Source organism: Arachis duranensis, chromosome 1, assembly GCF_000817695.3.
Source record: "Arachis duranensis cultivar V14167 chromosome 1, aradu.V14167.gnm2.J7QH, whole genome shotgun sequence".
NCBI classification, from domain to species: Eukaryota; Viridiplantae; Streptophyta; class Magnoliopsida; order Fabales; family Fabaceae; genus Arachis; species Arachis duranensis.
Genome location: NC_029772.3, coordinates 47707703 through 47727548, shown reverse-complemented (window position 1 = coordinate 47727548; position 19846 = coordinate 47707703). Strand labels below are relative to the sequence as shown.

Below are 19846 nucleotides of genomic sequence, written 5' to 3'. Positions count from 1 at the left end.
TGTTGGAAAGGGTAGAGGAAAATTGGTTGAGAAAGCTAAGGCCCAAGCGGTGGCTAAAGGCTCAACACCCCCATTTTCGGACACCAATTGGGTCGGGTGGGTGGTCTGAATGAGGGGAGAGAGACTCACGAGAAGGCTGGATTGAGTAGCGGGTTGTCTTCTTTTTCTTGCCATACTGCATCAAGGGGGATGCTCAATGGCGTGTTTGCAGATGGGTCTTCAACTACCCCACGCTCAAGAATGGCCATAAGAGGTGCAAACCGGCATCGTTGCAAAACTCGCCGGTGCACTAGGACAATGACGGTGTGACTAAACAGCAGCAGCAAGATAACACGTCGATGTTGGCTTCTGTTGCGGTGTGACAGTGTGACGTAAAGGATTTATACCGGTTCGGAATTTAACAAAATAATTTCATTGTGAGCATAGCCCAAACCGACAATTGATCCTCAAATCAAATTTGAATTTTTGGTTGTCACAAGTACAAACCCCAATGAAAATTAACCGAAGTATTCAAATCTCGGGTCGTCTCACAAGGAATTGCAATGAAGTGATCAATTATTGGCTATGAAGGAACAAGGGGGTTTGATTTTTAATTGGAAAGAAAAAATGAAAGCAAGAAAGTAAACAACAATTAACTAATAAAGGGAAGGAAAAGAACTCTTGGCTAAGACATGGGAATGGAGATCACCATCCTTGTCTACAAACTATACATTGACAATTATGAGGGACCAACCCATTAAGTCTACTTCTATGGATGAAGTACGTATAATGTCTACTTCAACGCTTGAAGTACATCAAATAGGCTTGATCAACATCAACCCACAAGTCCCAACCTACTGATGAGCGGATAATTTATACGCTTTTTGGCATTTTTTTACATAGTTTTTAGTATGTTTTAGTTACTTTTTATTACATTTTTATTAGTTTTTATACAAAAATCACATTTCTGGACTTTACTATGAATTTGTGTATTTTTCTGTAATTTCAGGTATTTTCTGGCTGAAATTGAGGGACCTGAGCAAAAGTCTGATTCAAACGCTGAGAAAGAACTGCAGATGCTGTTGGATTTTGACCCTCCTCCACTCAAAATGGATTTTCTGGAGCTAAAGAAGCTGAATTGGCACGCTCTCAATTGCGTTGGAAAGTAGACATCTTAGGATTTCCAGAAATATGTAATAGTCCATAATTTGCCCGAGATTTGATGGCCCAAACAGGCGTTCAAATGCCCAACAGAGACCCTTTTTTGGCGTAAAACACCGGAACTAGCATCAGAACTGGAGTTAAACGCCCAAACCGGCATCCAAGCTGGCGTTTAACTCCAAGAATGGCCTATGCATGTGAAAGCTCAATGCTCAGTCCAAGCACACACCGAGTGGGCCACGGAAGTGGATTTCTGCACTATCTGCATTTAGTTACTTATTTTCTGTAAACCCTAATAACTAGTTGAGTATAAATAGCACCTTTTACTATTGTATTGGGGGCTTTTTTGATCACTTTAGATCATTTTGCACATTTGGGAAGGCTGGCCATTCGGCCATGCCTAGACCTTTTTCTCTTATGTATTTTCCAACGGTGGAGTTTTTACACCTCATAGATTAAGGTGCGGAGCTCTGCTGTTCTTCATGAATTAATGCAAGTACTATTGTTTCTCTTTCAATTCACGCTTACTTCTTCTCCAAGATATACTCTCGTACTTAATTTAGTTAAGTCAGAATGAAGGGGTGACCCATGACAATCACCCACTATCTTCGTTACTCGCTTAGCCAAGATCCGCGTGCCTGACAACCACAAGTGGTCTACATGATGTTCAACGTAGTCATTGGACGACAGCTGGAGTATAATCTCTTGGGTCTCTGATCTACGGACCGAGTCCGTGACATTAGAACCTTCGTGGTATAGGCTAGAACCAATTGGCAGCATTCCTGAGATCCAGAAAGTCTAAACCTTGTCTGTGGTATTTCGAGTAGAATTTGGGATGGGATGATTGTAACGAGCTTCAAATTCGCGAATGTTGGGCGCAGTGACAGTGTGCAAAAGGATAGAGAGATCCTATTCCAACACAAATAAGAATCGACAGATGATTAGCCGTGTGGTAGCTGTACCTGGTATTTTTCATCTGAGATGAGAAATCCGACAGTTGATTAGCCGTGCAGAAACCGTACTTGGACCATTTTCACTGAGAGGATCATACAGCTTGCCATGGAAGGAAGCACGCTGAAGAACTGAAGATTGATGGTTTAGAAGTTATAGTAAACTCTCGTTGCAAGTATAGTTACTAAACCAAGCAATCAACCTTTCTTACAAACGTTTTGGTTGTTACAAGTAACAAACCCCTAAATAAATTGATAACCGAAGTATTTAAACCTCGGGTCGTCTTCTCAAGGAATTGCAGGGAGGTATGTTCTTATTATTGGCTATGAAAAAGGTAAAATTTTGGGGGTTTTGAGAATGAGGAACAAGTATGATAAATGATAAGCGAAATAAATAAATAACTATAAAATAAAGTCTTGGCAAGATATGAAAATTCAGAAGTCCTATCCCAGTTACTCCTATGAGAATGGAAGTTAATCCCACTTAGTTAACCTTTGCGTAAGCAAGGGAAAGTCAAGTGAACCAATTGGTTAGAATTCCCAAGTCCTAGCCAACTCCTAAGGAAAGACTAGAGTTAGTGGAATTCAAATTAATTAGCCGACATAACAATCAATCATGAATAGTTGATAAGTCAAGAGCTTCCAATTAATCAATTAAAGCCAAGAATATAAAAAGCTAAACGAAAATCATAGATCTGAAAATACCTCAATTGTATTTAAATATAAATTTAAATCTAACATGGAAAGATTTATGAATCCAATGGGCAATATAAATAATAAACAGATAAAAGTATTAGAGTATCTCAAAGTAGAAGAGAAGTCAAAATAAAGGAATATTGAACCTGATATGAAGATGAGATAAATCCTAATTTCTAAAAATCCTAATCCTAAATTAAATTCTAATCCTAATCCTAAGAGAGAGGAGAGGCCTCTCTCACTAAAAACTACATCTAAAACTAAAAATTATGAATTATGAAAGCATAATTATGAATGGACGCATTCCCCCACTTTATAGCCTCTAATTTGTATTCTCTGGGCTGAAAACTGGGTCAGAAACAGCTCAGAAATCACTGATTGTGAAATCTGGTCCGTACAGGTCGCGGCAAAGTGACGCGGAGGCGTCATCCACGGGTTCGCGCGGAATGAGATTCGTAGATGCAACGTGTTCGCGTGGAGCGCGCATTCGCATCGCATATCTGTACGGCCACTATGGCGAATTATATATCAAATCGAAGTCCCAAATGTTAGCTTTCCAACGCAAGTAGAACCGCATCATTTGGACCTCTGTAGCTCAATTTATGATCGTTTTAGTGCGAGAGGGTCAGGTTGACAGCTTTGCAGTTCCTTCAACTTCTTGTATTCCTTCCACTTTTGCATGCTTCCTTTCCATCCTCTAAGCCATTCTTGCCCTGTAATTCCTGAAATCACTTAACACACATTTCAAGGTATCTAATGGTAATAATAAAGGATTAAATAAAAGGAAATAAAAGCCAAAGAAGCATGTTTTCAATCAAAGCACATAATTAGGAAGGCAAATATAAAACCATGCAAATAGTATGAATAAGTGGGTAAAGAGTTGATAAAAATCACTCAATTGAGTACAAGATAAACCATAAAATAGTGGTTTATCAACCTCCCCACCCTTAAACATTAGCATGTCCTCACGCTAAGCTCAAGAGAAGCTATAAGAGAGTGAAGAGGAATGGTACAATGTATGAAATGCAACCTATCTATATGAATGCAACTACATGCAGAATGTTTCTACCTACTTGGTTAAAAGTAAATAAGCTTTTTCAAGACAAACATGAATCAAATTCCACTAATTCAAATTACACAATAAAAGACAGGTAAACTTGTAAGAAGATAGCTCATGAAAGCAGGGAACATAGAATCAAGCCTTGAACCCTCACTGGTAGTGTATATGCACTCTAATCTCTCAATTGTCTAAGGTTAATTCACTCTACTCTTCTCTAATCATGTTTTCTAAACTTTGTTCTTCATCTAACCAATCAACAAATATTTAGTATACCAATGCAAACATCATGAGGTCTTTTCAGGGTTATAATGGGGCTGAGGTAAAGGTAAGGATGTACATATAAGGTTAAGTGAGCTAACAGAGTGAATCCTTGATTAGTCTAAGATCTCACCTAACATATACATACTTTATAAAATTTACAATTCTTTACCTAGCTAACCAAATTTTTCCCATTTTTGTATTACATGCTCATGTATCAAACTTATTTTTGAATTTTATCCCATGTGCATTGCTTTATTTTGCATTTGGAAAATTCTTTTGGATCCCCTTTATTTAAATACTGAGTTAATTTTTTTTAATGCACATGGTAATTCAATTATTTTGATTTTTTTTATATGCACATGGTAATTTAATTACTTTGATTTCACATGAACATGCTTTCCAAAAATTTTTATTTTGAAATATCTTTATTCTTTTCAACTATCTACCTTGTTTCTATCATCCATGTTCCCATAAAGTTTTCCCACACTTAAACAATTACACAATTTCTATCTTAAGCTAACCAAGGATTCAACTTGGGATTTTTATTTTGTTTTCTGCTTAAGGCTAGTAATGTGGTTTATAGAACAAGAGGGGATTAAAAGCTCAAGGGGCTAACAAAGGTGATGTAAAAGATGGGCTAATTTGGGATAAGTGAGGAAAAATTCAGGCTAACAAGGGTGATGTAAAAGGTAGGCTAATTTGGGAGTGGTGAGCTAGAATCAAACAATGGCCTCAGTCATATGCAAGTATGTAAATACACTAAATATTGGACATATAGACTGGAACAAAATACAGATTGCAATCATAGAGAAGTAAAACACACAAGAATAAAATATCATGGTTAAATAATGTAACCATATAAATAAGCTCAAAATCTCACGGGTTGTGTGTTCTTTGGCTCAAAAATCATGTTCCAAATACAACTTCAAACAAATTTAACAAAAAATTTTCAATTTAAATTAGTGAAATACTATAAAAATTTCTTGAAAAAGCAAATATTACTTCAACCAAGTAGTGACTAAATGCATAAAATCAAACAAACATGCAAATGCAACAATTAACAAATTAACATTGGTGTTGAGAAAGGACTAACTAACCCGTGGAGATCGGTATCGACCTCCCCACACTTAAAGATTGCACCGTCCTCGGTGCATACTGAGATGTGTAGCTGGATGGGGGTTGTGGTTCCTCAGCTGGTGCTCTTTTTTGTTCCTTTTCTTGCCAGTGGTTTGGGAGTAGCTTTCTCTCTACCCTTCTTGGTGGCCATCCTAAAAAAGGAAAGAGAAAGTAAATTAAATCTAAAGAGATAGAGCAAGGAAGAGGATTGAATGAGTGATAATCAGTGCACGGTAAAGATGAATGAAGTGAACACATGGTCATGACAACATGTGAAAAGTTCATCAAAGGGAATAGAACAAGTGCACGATAGGGTAAGTAGATGCAAGATGTTTATTGGCATGCTGGCAAGGGCATGAGTAGCATAGATCAAGCATCACCTCGTAACAAACTATCACGTTTGTATTGACAATTAAATTCAATTAATACAATAGTAAAGGAAATTACTGAAAAGCAGGCATTGAATAGTAGAATAGAATAATGTAGAAAAGTGCATGATGCCATATGGGCTTTTTCACAAACACATAGCATGCATGGTAAATAATCCAATGAAAATAATAAATTGAACATGCAAGCAACCCTTGAAAAATATAATTGCCAAACAATTTTGCAACAATCCACAATGACCAAATAAATTTTCAACACCAATATAAAAATGCATGAAAATAAAAAAAAAGGAAGGAGAAAGAGGGAAGAAGGAGGAAGGGAGAAAATAAGAAAGGAAAAGAAAAAGCAGGATTTGGGGAAGAAAAAGATAAGATATTTTGGCAGAGTAAGATAAGCTGTGCGCCGCTGGTGACGCAGACGTGTGCGTGACGCGGTCGCATGGGGCGCGGTGTTCTCAAGTGACGCGGACGCGTGTGGCACGTGGACGCGTGACTCGATTTTTGTGCTAGGACGCGAGTGCAGCTCCGCGTTCGCACAACTCTCTGTTTAAATGCATTTTTGCCAAAACTTTGGGTGACGCGGTCGCGTGGGTGACGCGATCGCGTGGATGGCCTATTTGAAAAATGACGCGGACGCGTGGGGCACGCGTTCGCGTGGTAGGGCTTGTGCTTCTAGCACGAGTCCAGCCCAATTCTAGCTCAACTTTCGGCCATACACCCTTTTTACGTCGAATTTGAGGCACGCGTTCGCATGGGTGACGCGGACGCGTGGGAGGCGTTTTTCCCACATGACACGGACGCGTCAGCAATGCAGTCGCGTGGATCAATTTGTGCCAAAGGCACGCCTCCAGCCACACTCTCGCGTGACTCTCTGTTCAATGATCTTTTCTTTAAAACGCACTGGTGACGCGGACGCGTCAGCGACGCGCTTGCGTCGCATGCGGAGTTTTTTTTATGCAGTATGTAGAATGAAAAATGCAATGAATGATATGCAAAAATTCCAGGTTCAATCAAAATTCAAAAATAGACAAAAATTCAAACTGAAGAAGAAACGATCATACCATGGTGGGTTGTCTCCCACCCAGCACTTTTAGTTAAAGTCCTTAAGTTGGACATTTGGCGAGCTTCTTGTTATGGCGGCTTGTGCTTGTATTCATCCAAGAATCTCCACCAGTGTTTGGAATTCCAACAGCCTTCGGGGTCCCAAACTAGGCGCAGAGAGCCTTCAAGCAAGCTAAAGCATGTAACAAGGCCCCAAGAGTATTGATTTCTAGATTGAATTCCGGGGTCCCAAACCTTGCTTTTGCACCCGTCTTCTTGTTGAGCAATATTGTTCCATCCGGGTGGTAAGCAGTCTGAATTCTCACTGAAGCAGCCAAACAACTTCCTAGACCCATTCAGCTGAGCTCTATACCAACCTTTGTTTTAAACTTTGAGCTTCCAACCATAATGAACCTTGCAGGACAATTCTTACCACTGACCATCTTCCTTTTACTCTTAATGCCACAAAGAGCTCTAAGTTGACCATCCGTCTCCAGTAGCCCATATTCAAGTGGGATTAGAGAGCTAAGGGATATGAATTTTACCCACTTGAATGTTGTGAAGGATGATGGCAACTTAGGGGGAGGTGTTTCTAATGAACGTAAGCTCCACTCCCTTGTGCTCTTCTTCGACATCTTCCACCTCTTTGCAATCTTCTTCAATATCAACCTCTTCCTCTTGGTGAATTTCTTCCAATTCAATCTCTTCTTCATTATTCACCAAGGGCATGGGATTTTGTGCTTCTTCTTCTTTAGTCCCCATCTCTTGATCAACCTCTTCCAAGTCTTCAACCATGACATGCCTTGGAGGTTGTACACCCTCCTCAACATTAAATTCAAACTCCTTGGAAGGAGGCTTTATGAATGGACTTTCCAATGGAGGTTCAACATCTCCTAAGTCTTCAACCACTTCTTCTTCTTCAATAATTCCGGCTTCCTCCACTTGTTTCAGTATAAATTCATGCTCCTTACTGTCCACCGGAGTTTCTAATGTCTCCTTCATGCTACGTTCTTCATTAGATTGTCCATATGAAGCCATGGGGGTTCCTTGAGTGTCTGAACGTTGCAAAGCTAATTGATTTATCGCTTGCTCCAGTTGATGAAGGGTTGCATGAAATTGATCTACTGATTCCTTGAGGCGAGCTTGTGATTCTTGGGTCGATCCAAAAATTGGCAGTGGTGGTTCTTGGGAGTAATTGGGGTGGTTCTACATATGGTTCATACGGTTCATAGGGTGGTTGCTATGGTGGATATGTGTTAGGGTCATATGGAGGTGAGTGGCGGAAAGGCGCTTGTGAGTGTGGTGGTTCAAAGTTATGTTGTGAGGATGGTCTCTGAGCATATGGTGGGGTTTGTTGGTAGCTACTAGGCAGTCCACCATATCTATCAGCTTGGTATGCATTGTAGAATGGTCTTTGTTTATGATATCTAGGAGGGTGTTGTTGCCTAAAGGGTTGATCAGATCCTCTTGGCTCCGTCCATCTTTGATTGCTTTGACCTTGATGCATATTCCTGTTATAGCTTCCTCTTCCTGCAACATAGTTGTAACCAGACTCATAGCCAAAGGTGTGAGAGCTCATAGTAGTGAGAGAAAATAAAAACAAAAACTAACAAAAGGAAAATATTTTGGAAAAGATTTGAAAATTTTTTTTTTTTGAAAAATATTTACAATAACCAATAATAAGGCACACGTTTGCGATTCCCCGGCAACGGCGCCATTTTGAAGAACTGAAGATTGATGGTTTATAAGTTATAGTAAACTCTCGTTGTAAGTATAGTTACTAAACCAATCAATCAACCTTTCTTACAAACGTTTTGGTTGTCACAAGTAACAAACCCCTAAATAAATTGATAACCGAAGTATTTAAACCTTGGGTCGTCTTCTCAAGGAATTGCAGGGAGGTATGTTCTTATTATTGGCTATGAAAATGGTAAAATTTTGGGGGTTTTGAGAATGAGGAACAAGTATGATAAATGATAAGCGAAATAAATAAATAACTATAAAATAAAGTCTTAGCAAGATATGAAAATTCAGAAGTCCTATCCCAGTTACTCCTATGAGAATGGAAGTTAATCCCACTTAGTTAACCTTTGCGTAAGCAAGGAAAAGTCAAGTGAACCAATTGGTTAAAATTCCCAAGTCCTGGCCAACTCCTAAGAAAAGACTAGAGTTAGTGGAATTCAAATTAATTAGCTGACATAACAATCAATCATGAATAGTTGATAACTCAAGAGCTTCCAGTTAATCAATTAAAGCCAAGAATATAAAAAGCTAAACGAAAATCATAAATCTGAAAATACCTCAATTGTATTTAAATATAAATTTAAATCTAACATGGAAAGATTTATGAATCCAATGGGCAACATAAATAATAAACAGATAAAAGTATTAGAGTATCTCAAAGTAGAAGAGAAGTCAAAATAAAGGAATATTGAACCTGATATGAAGATGAGATAAATCCTAATTTCTAAAAATCCTAATCCTAAATTAAATTCTAATCCTAATCCTAAGAGAGAGGAGAGAGCCTCTCTCACTAAAAACTACATCTAAAACTAAAAATTATGAATTATGAAAGCATAATTATGAATGGATGCATTCCCCACTTTATAGCCTCTAATCTGTGTTCTCCAGGCCGAAAACTAGGTCAGAAACAGCCCAGAAATCGCTGATTGTGAAATCTGGTCCGTACAGGTCGCGGCAAAGTGACGCGGAGGCGTCATCCACGCGTCCGCACGGAATGAGATTCGCAGATGCGATGCATTCGCGTGGAGCACGCGTTCGCGTTGCCTATCTGTATGGCCACTATGGCAAATTATATATCAAATCGAAGCCCCGGATGTTAGCTTTCCAATGCAAGTAGAACCGCATCATTTGGATTTTTGTAGCTCAAGTTATGATTATTTTAGTGCGAGAGGATCAGGCTGACAGCTTTGCAGTTCCTTCAACTTCTTGTATTTCTTCCACTTTTGCATGCTTCCTTTCCATCCTCTAAGTCATTCCTGCCCTGTAATTCCTGAAATCACTTAACACACATATCAAGGCATCTAATGGTAATAAGAGAGAATTAAATAAAAGGAAATAAAAGCCAAAGAAGCATGTTTTCAATCAAAGCACATAATTAGGAAGGCAAATATAAAACCATGCAAATAGTATGAATAAGTGGGTAAAGAGTTGATAAAAACCACTCAATTGAGCACAAGATAAACCATAAAATAGTGGTTTATCACACGCATGATTGGATGAAGACAATAGAAAAGCAGAGGTTCAGAAGCAACAAAGCATCTCCAAATGCTTATCTGAAATTCCCACCAATGAATTACATAAGTATCTTTATTTTATTTTATGTTTTATCTATCTTTTAACTATCAAAACCTCATAATCATTTGAATCCGCCTGACTAAGATTTACAAGATGACCATAGCTTGCTTCAAGCCGGCAATCTCCGTGGGATCGACCCTTACTCACGTAAGGTTTTATTACTTGGACGACCCAGTGCACTTGCTGGTTAGTTGTGCGGAGTTGTAAAAGTGTGATTGCAATTTCGTGCACCAAGTTTTGGCGCCGTTGCTGGGGATTGTTCGAGTTTGGACGACTGACCGTTTATCTTGTTGCTTAGATTAGGTAACCTCCTTTCTTGTTTTAACCTTTATTTTCTTTTCAAAAAGTTTTTCTGAAAAAAAGTTTTCGAAAAAAAACAAAAAAATTTTGTGTTTCTTGTTTGAGTCTAGTGTCAAATTTAAGTTTGATGTCTTGCATGTCTTTCTTTTCTAAAAAATTTTTTCAAAAATATGTTCTTGATGTTCATCTTGATCTTCAAAGTGTTCTTGGTGTTCATCTTGATATTCAAAGTGTTCTTGCATGCATTATTTGTTTTGATCTTGAATTTTTATGTTTTGTTTTATTTTGTTATTTTTCTCTCTCCTCATTAAAAATTCAAAAGTAAAAAAAATCTTTTCCTTATTCTTCTCATAATTTTCGAAATTTTGAGTTGACTTGGTCAAAAATTATAAAAATTTAGTTGTTTCTTGTTAGTCAAGTCAAAATTTCAATTTAAAAACTTTATCTTTTCAAATCTTTTTCAAAAATCAATTCTTTTTCTTTTTTTTTTATGATTTTCGAGTTTCATTCTTAAAATTTTTCAAAATGTTTTTCATTTTTTCTTTTAATATTTTGGAAAATTTTAAAACTAATTTTTCAAAAATCTTTTTCTTAACTTTCATATTTTCGAAAATCCTTGCTAACAATTAATGTTTTGATTCAAAAATTTCAAGTTTGTTACTCTCTTGTTAAGAAAGGTTCAATCTTTGAATTCTAGAATCATATCTTTTAGTTTCTTGTTAGTCAAGTCATCAACCTTAATTTTAAAAATCAAATCTTTTTAATTTCTTTTTCAATTCTTTTTCAAAATAAATTTCAATCATATCTTTTTAAAATTTTAATTTCAAAATCTTTTCCAACTAACTACTTGACTTGTGTGTTTTAATTTTAAAAAAAATTTACTACTTCTTATCTTTTTCAAAACGACCTAACTACTTTTCCACTTCTAATTTTCGAAAATCACTAACCACTTTTTAAAAAAAAAACTTTTTAATTAACTAATTGTTTTAAAATTTTAATTTTATTTTATTTCTTTTTCAAATTTTCGAAACTAACTTAATTAATTAAATAAAAATAAAAAATATTTTTCTCTTCCCTCTTTTAAAATTCGAATAGTCTCTCTCTCTCATCTCTTTCTATTTATTTTATTTAAGTACTAACACTTCTCATCTAATAATTTGAACACTCTCTCCCCCTCTGTGTTCAAATTCTTCTTTTTCTACCTCATGCTTCTATTCTTCTCTTTCTTCTGACACATAAAGGAATCTCTATACTGTAACATAGAGGATTCCACTACTCCCTTTGTTCTCTTCTTTTTCATATGAGTAGGAACAAGGATAAGGATATGCTTGTTGAAGCTGATCCTAAACCTGAAAGGACTCTGAAGAGGAAGCTAAGAGAAGATAAAACATAACACTCCGGAGAGGACCTTACAGTAAATTTTGAAAAAGAGGCAAACATGGCAACCAAACCTGAGAACAATAGTGGAGATGCAAGGAAGATGCTTGGTGACTTTACTGCACCAACTTCCAACTTCTATGGAAGAAGCATCTTAATTCCTACCATTGGAATAAACAACTTTGAGCTTAAGCCTCAATTAGTTTCTCTAATGCAACAGAATTGCAAGTTTCATGGCCATTGGAAGATCTTCATCAGTTTTTAGCTGAATTCTTGCAAATCTGTGACACTGTTAAGACCAATGGGGTTGATCCTGAGGTCTACAGACTTATACTTTTCCCCTTTGCTGAAAGAGACAAAGCTAGGATATGGTTGGACTCACAACCTAGGGAAAGCCTGAACTCCTGGGAAAAGTTGGTCAATGCTTTCTTGGCCAAATTCTTCCCCCTCAAAAGATGAGCAAGCTCAGAGTGGAAGTCCAAACCTTCAAACAAAAGGAAGGTGAATTCCTCTATGAAGCTTGGGAAAGATACAAGCAATTGATCAGAAGGTGTCCTTCTGACATGTTTTTAGAATGGAGCATCTTAGTTATATTCTATGATGGTCTGTTTGAATTGTCCAAGATGTTATTGGACCATTCTGCTGGTGGATCCCTTCATCTGAAAACACCTGCAGAAGCCCAGAAACTCATTGAGATGGTTACAAATAACCAGTTCATGTACACTTTTGAAAGAAATCCTGTGAATAATGGGATGACTCAGAAGAAAGGAGTTTTTGAGATTGATACTCTGAATGCCATATTGGCTCAGAATAAAATATTAACTCAGCAAGTCAATATGATTTCTCATAATCTGACTGGTTTGCAAGCTGCATCCGGCAGTACTAAAGAAGCCTCCTCTGAAGGAGAAGCTTATGACCCTGAGAATCCTGCAATAGAAGAGGTGAATTACATGGGAGAACCTTATGGAAACACCTATAATCATTCATGGAGAAATCATCCAAATTTCTCAAACAGAAGCCTCAACAAGGCTTCAATAATAATAATGGTTGGAGAAATAGGTTTGGCAATAGCAAGCCTTTTCCATCATCTTCTCAGCAACAGACAGAGAATTTTGAGCAGAGCCTTCCTGTCTTAGCAACCATAGTTTTTAATCTATCTAAGGCCATTCTCAATTTCATGACTGAAACAAGGTCCTCCATTAGAAATTTGGAAGCACAAGTGGGTCAGCTGAGTAAAAGAGTTACTGAAACTCCTCATAGTACTCTCCCAAGCAATACAGAAGAGAATCCAAAGTGAGAATGCAAGGCCATCAATATAACCAAAATGGCCGAACATATAGAGGAGAAAGAGGTAGTGATTTCCAGTAAGGAAGACACGCCCACTAGCCAATAAGGAAGTCCCTAATGAGAAACCAAAGGAATCTGAGGCTCATACAGAGACCATAGAGATTCTACTAAACTTACTATTACCATTCATGAGCTTTGATGAGTATTCTTCCTCCGAAGAAGATGAAGAAATTGTTGAAGAGCAAGTTGCTCGGTATCTAGGAGCAATCATGAAGCTGAATGCCAAGTTATTTGGTAATAAGACGTGGGAGGATGAACCTCCATTGCTCATCAATGAACTGAATGCCTTGGCTCAGCAAACATTACCTCAGAAGAAACCGGATCCCGGAAGGTTCTTAATACCTTGTACCATAGGCACCATGACCTTTGAGAAGGCTCTGTGTGACCTGGGATCAGGTATAAACCTCATGCCACTCTCTATAATGGAAAAAATGAATTTTTGAGGTACAAGCTGCAAGAATCTCAATAGAGATGGCAGACAAATCAATGAAACAGGCTTATGGACTTATAGAGGATGTCTTAGTGAAGGTTGAAGGCCTTTATGTCCCTGCTGACTTTATAATCCTAGACACTGGGAGGGATGGGGATGAATCCATCATCCTTGGAAGACCCTTCCTAGCCACAGCAAGGGCTGTGATTTATGTGGACAAAGGAGAGTTAGTCCTTCAATTGAATGAGGACTACCTTGTGTTTAAGACTCAAGGATCTTCTTCTGTAAACATGGAGAAGAAGCATGAAAAGCTTCATCCAATTTTCTCCATACAGAGTCAAGCAGAGCCCCCACATTTAAACTCTAAGTTTGGTGTTGGGAGGCCACAATCATGCTCTGAGTATCTGTGAAGCTCTATAAGAGCTTCCTGTCAAGCTATTGACATTGCAACCCAATTTTATTTATCTATGTTAATTACTTTTTCATTTTATTTTCTATTTTCAGTTTATGTTTTCTTTAGGTTGATGATCATGAGGAGTCACCAAAACAACTGTAGAATTAAAGTGGAATCAAAAAATAGCACACCCTGGAGGACGAGCTTACTGGTGTTTAAACGCCAGTAAGGATAGCAGAATGGGTGTTTAACGCCCAGTTTGGCAGCATTCTGGGCGTTAAACGCCAGAATTGGCAGACAGATTGTCATTTAATGCCAGAAAAGGGTGGATGGTGTCTGGCTGGCGTTAAACGCCAGTAAGGATGGTAGAATGGGTGTTTAACGCCCAGTCTAGTAGCATTCTCGGTGTTAAACGCCAGAAATGGCACACAGAGGGCATTTAAACGCCAGAAAGGTGCAGGGACCAGAATTCCTTGACACCTCAGGATCTGTGGACCCCACAAGATCCTCACCTACCCCAACTCTTTTTCTCTCCTTTTCACACCTTTCCATAACACTCTTCCCCAAAATAACCTCCACCAATCACCTTCATTTCTCCTCCAAAACCATCATACAACCCACCTACCCCCACCCATTCAAATTCAAACCATCTCCCTCCTAAACCTAACCCCTATTACAAGATTTCCCTCTCTACTCCACTCCTATATAAGCCCCTCATCACTCCTTCATTTTCACACATCATAACCACCTAAAACCCTCTTTGCCGAACCATTTACACACCTCTATCTCCTCCATCTCTTCTTCCTCTAATCCTTTTTTTCTTCTTTTTGCTCGAGGACGAGCAAATATTTTAAGTTTGGTGTAGAAAAAAAAGCTCTGCTTTTTGTTTTTCCATAACCATTAATGGCACCTAAGGCCGAAGAAACCTCTAGAAAGAGGAAAGGGAAGGCAGTTGCTTCCAACTCCGAGTCATGGGAGATGGAGAGATTCATCTCAAAAGCCCATCACTAAAAAAAGGATGGAGCAAACAAGAGAGCCCACTCATGGACCTCAACAAGAGCATGAGGAAGTCCCTCATCAAGAAATTCCTGAGATGCCTCAAGGGATGCATTTTCCTCCACACAACTATTGGGAGCAACTCAACACCTCTTTAGGAGAAATGAGTTCTAACATGGAGCAACTGAGGATGGAGCACCAAGAGCACTCTAGTATCCTCCATGAAATCAGAGAGGACCAAAGAGCCATGAGGGAGGAGCAACAAAGGCAAGGAGGAGATATTGAGGAGCCTAAGCACTCCATAGGATCTTCAAGAGGACGAACTAGCCACCGTCACTAAGGTGGATTCGTTCTCTAATTTCCTTGTTATTTGTTTTTCTATTTTTTGTTTCCTTTGCTTTATGATTTGTCTATATTTGTGTCTTTATTACATGATCATTAGTGTCTATGTCTTAAAGCTATGAATGTTCCATGAATCTTTCACCTTTCTTAAATGAAAAATGATTCTATTTGCAAAAGAACAAGAAGTACATGAATTTCGAATTTTATCTTGAAATTAGTTTAATTATTTTGATGTGGTGGCAATACTTTTTGTTTTCAGAATGAATGCTTGAACAGTGCATATTTTTTATAGTGAAGTTTATGAATGTTAAAATTGTTGGCTCTTGAAAGAATGATGAAAAAAAAAAGAGAAATGTTATTGATAATCTGAAAAATCATAAAATTGATTCTTGAAGCAAGAAAAAGCAGTGAAAAACACAAAGCTTGCGAAAAAAAAACAAAAAAAAGGGAAAAAAATAAAGAAAAAGAAAGAAAAATAAAAAGCAAGCAGAAAAAGCCAATAGCCCTTTAAACCAAAAGGCAAGGGTAAAAAGGATCCAAGGCTTTGAGCATTAATGGATAGGAGGGCCCAAAGGAATAAAATCCTGGCCTAAGCGGCTAATTCAAGCTGTCTCTAACCATGTGCTTGTGTCATGAAGTCCAAGTGAAAAGCTTGAGATTGAATTGTTAAAGTCGTGATCCAAAGCAAAAAGAGTGTGCTTAAGAACTCTAGGCACTTCTAACTAGGGACTATAGCAAAGCTGAGTCACAATCTGAAAAGGTTCAGCCAGTTATGTGTTTGTGGCATTTATGTATCCGGTGGTAATACTGGAAAACAAGATGCTTAGGGTCACGGCCAAGACTCATAAGTAGATGTGTTCAAGAATCAACTAACTAAACTAGAAGAATCAAAAACACTATCTGAATTCTGAGTTCCTATGGATGCCAATCACTCTAAACTTCAAAGGATAAAGTGAGATACCAAAACTGTTCAGAAGCAAAAAGCTACTAATCCCGCTCATCTAATTAGAACTAAGCTTCATTGATATTTTGAAATTTATTGTATATTCTCTTCTTTTTATCCTATTTTGTTTTTGGTTGCTTGGGGACAAGCAACAATTTAAGTTTGGTGTTGTGATGAGCGGATAATTTATACACTTTTTGGCATTGTTTTTACATAGTTTTTAGTATATTTTAGTAACTTTTTATTACATTTTTATTAGTTTTTATGCAAAAATCACATTTCTGGACTTTACTACGAGTTTGTGTTTTTCTGTAATTTCAGGTATTTTTTGGCTGAAATTGAGGAACCTGAGCAAAAGTCTGATTCAGAGGCTGAGAAAGGACTGCAGATGCTGTTGGATTCTGACTCTCCTGTATTCGAAGTGGATTTTCGGGAGCTACATAAGTCAAATTGGTGTGCTCTCAATTGCGTTGGAAAGTAGACATCTTGGGCTTTCCATCAATGTATAATAGTCCATACTTTGCCTGAGATTTGATGGCCCAAACTGGCGTTCAAATACCCACCAGAGACCTTTTTCTGGCGTAAAACGCTGGAACTGGCACCAGAACTGGAGTTAAACGCCCAAACCGGCATCCAAACTGGCGTTTAACTCCAAGAATGGCCTATGCACATGAAAGTTCAATGCTCAGCCCAAGCACACACCGAGTGGGCCCCAGAAGTAGATTTCTGCACTATCTGCACTTAGTTACTTATTTTCTATAAACCCTAGTAACTAGTTGAGTATAAATAGCACTTTTTACTATTGTATTGGGGGCTTTTTTGATCACTTTAGATCATTTAGCACATTTGGGGAGGCTGGCCATTCGGCCATGCCTAGACCGTTTTCTTTTATGTATTTTCCAACGGTGGAGTTTTTACACCTCATAGATTAAGGTGCGGAGCTCTGCTGTTCTTCATGAATTAATGCAAGTACTATTGTTTCTCTTTCAATTCACGCTTACTTCTTCTCCAAGGTATACTCTCGTACTTAATTTAGTTAAGTCAGAATGAAGGGGTGACCCGTGACAATCACCCACTATCTTCGTTACTCGATTAGCCAAGATCTGCGTGCCTGACAACCACAAGCGGTTTACATGATGTTCAACGTAGTCATTGGACGACAGCCAAAGTATAATCTCTTGGGTCTCTGGTCTACAGACCGAGTCTGTGAGATTAAAACCTTCGTGGTATAGGCTAGAACCAATTGGCAGCATTTCTGTGATCCGGAAAGTCTAAACATTGTCTGTGGTATTCCGAGTAGGATCTGGGATGGGATGACTGTGACGAGCTTCAAACTCACGAATATTGGGCGCAGTGACAGTGTGTAAAAGGATAGAGAGATTCTATTTTGACGCAAGTGAGAACTGACAGATGATTAGCCGTGCGGTAGCTGTACCTGGTATTTTTCATCCGAGACGAGAAATCCGACAGTTGATTAGCCGTGCAGAAACTGTACTTGGACTATTTTCACTGAGAGGATCATACAACTTGCCATGGAAGGAAGCACGCATGATTGGATGAAGACAATAGGAAAGCAGAGGTTCAGAAGCAACAAAACATCTCCAAACGCTTATTTGGAATTCCCACCAATGAATTACATAAGTATCTTTATTTTATTTTATGTTTTATCTATCTTTTAACTATCAAAACCTCATAATCATTTGAATCCGCCTGACTAAGATTTACAAGATGACTATAGGTTGCTTCAAGCCAGCAATCTCCATGGGATCGACCCTTACTCACGTAAGGTTTTATTACTTGGACGATCCAGTGCACTTGCTGGTTAGTTGTGCGGAGTTGCAAAAGTGTGATTGCAATTTCATGCACCACCTACCTACTAATTAGCTTAGTAGTTGGTTAGTGTTAATGGGTATCAATTTGGCCACATAGGATTCTCAATTCACTAGTTGAATGAGTCCCAATGACTCAAGGTCACTCAATTCCCTTAGCTTAGGCCAAGAGTAAAGAAAACTACTCAAAAACTAGTGGAAACATTTCATCAAACACGTAGAGTGCAATAAAAGTAAATATCACAAAATGCAAGAATTAATGAAACCCATAACTAAAATAAGCAAGAAATCAACAATAGCAACTAAGATAAACATAAAGAGACATAGAAACATAAAATTGCATTGAAAGAAAATAGAAATCCAACAAGGGTTCATGAAAGTAAAAATGGCAAAATAAGGAAATTAACAAGGAAAACTAAGAAGATTAAGACAATAGAACAATAAAATATAAAGATAATTGAAATAAAAATAAGAATTAAAGTTGGATCTAAAAAAATTTAACCTAAACTACCCTAAATTCTAGAGAGAAGGGAGAGCTTCTCTCTCTAGAATTCTAACCTACAACATGGGCCTCCTTGAGCTCAGAAATCACCCCCAGCGTTTTGCCTTTAGTGAAGTCACGTGCAGCTTGTCACGTGTACGTATGTGTTACACGTACGCGTTGCATTGCAAAATTCCTCTTCACACGTATGTGTGGGGGACGCGTGCGCATCGCTGGCCAATCTCCTTCTCACGCGTAAGCGTGAGTGATGCGTGCGGGTGGCCTCGAGTTCAGCAAATCCTCATTTCTTCATAAATTCTCTATTTTTGCATGCTTTTTCTTCATTCCTTCAACCCAATCTTTGCCTTCTAATCCTGAATCACTTAACAAACATATCAAGGCATTGAATGGAGTTAAAGTGAATTAAAATTAGCGATTTAAAGGTCTAAAAAGTATGTTTTTACTCTTAAGCACAAATTAGGTGACATTCACAAAACCATGCTATTTCATTGAATAAATGTGAGAAAAGTGGATAAATTTTCTAAATTCAACACAAGATAAACTACAAAATTGGGTTTATCAAAGCTCCCCACACTTAAACTAAGCATGTCCTCATGCTAAACCAAGAAAGACAAGAAAAAGGGTATAAACATTTATTCAATGCAATTAAAGTATATGAACCTATCTACATGAATGCAACTAAATGCAAAGTGATTCTACCTACTTGGTTGAGAGTAAATCAATCTCCAAGAACGTATATGAACAAGTAGGACTAAGTAGTATGATGATTCATGAATCCTACCAATTCAAATATCAAAATGAAGTTCAATAGACTTGCAAGAAGAAAGCTCATGAAAGCCAGGAACAAGGAATTGAGCATCGAACCCTCATCGAGAGTGTATCCGCTCTAGTTGCTCAAGTGTATAGGATTGATCACTCAATTCTCTTCTAGTCATGCTTTCCAAAATTTATTTTCTATCTAACAATCAACAATTATTCAATACATGCATACATTTATCATAAGGGCTTATTCATAGGTTGTAATGGGGCTAGGGTAAAGGTAAGGATGTATATGGTCAAGTGAGCTTGAAATTTGAATCTTTGATTAACCTAAGCTCTCACCTAATACACATAACAACCTATACAATTCTAATACAATACCTAGCTACCCATGATTCTCACTTTTCTTCACATACTCATGCATTTTCTTTAATTCACATTCCATATGCATTGTTATTATTACTTTGCTTTGGGGCATTTTTGTCCCTTTTTTTATTACTTTTCTTTTTCTCTTTTTTCTTTTTATTTTATACATTTTTTTATTTTTATTTTTATTTTTCTTTATCATTATTTTTTTTCACTAAAGCATATACAAACGTATCAATGCATATGGTTTTACATATTTAATGCATAAGCACGTACCTAATCCTATGATTTTC

At 37.6% G+C, this 19846-nt stretch overlaps 1 non-coding gene across 1 annotated transcript; it reads right to left on the bottom strand.

Moving 5' to 3' along the window:
• Nucleotides 1-12106: 12106 nt before the first annotated feature.
• On the bottom strand, nucleotides 12107-12210 carry LOC127742682 (small nucleolar RNA R71). The gene has a single exon (XR_008004039.1). It is a non-coding gene; the product is annotated as a small nucleolar RNA R71 (small nucleolar RNA).
• Between the last annotated feature and the right edge of the window lie 7636 nt (nucleotides 12211-19846).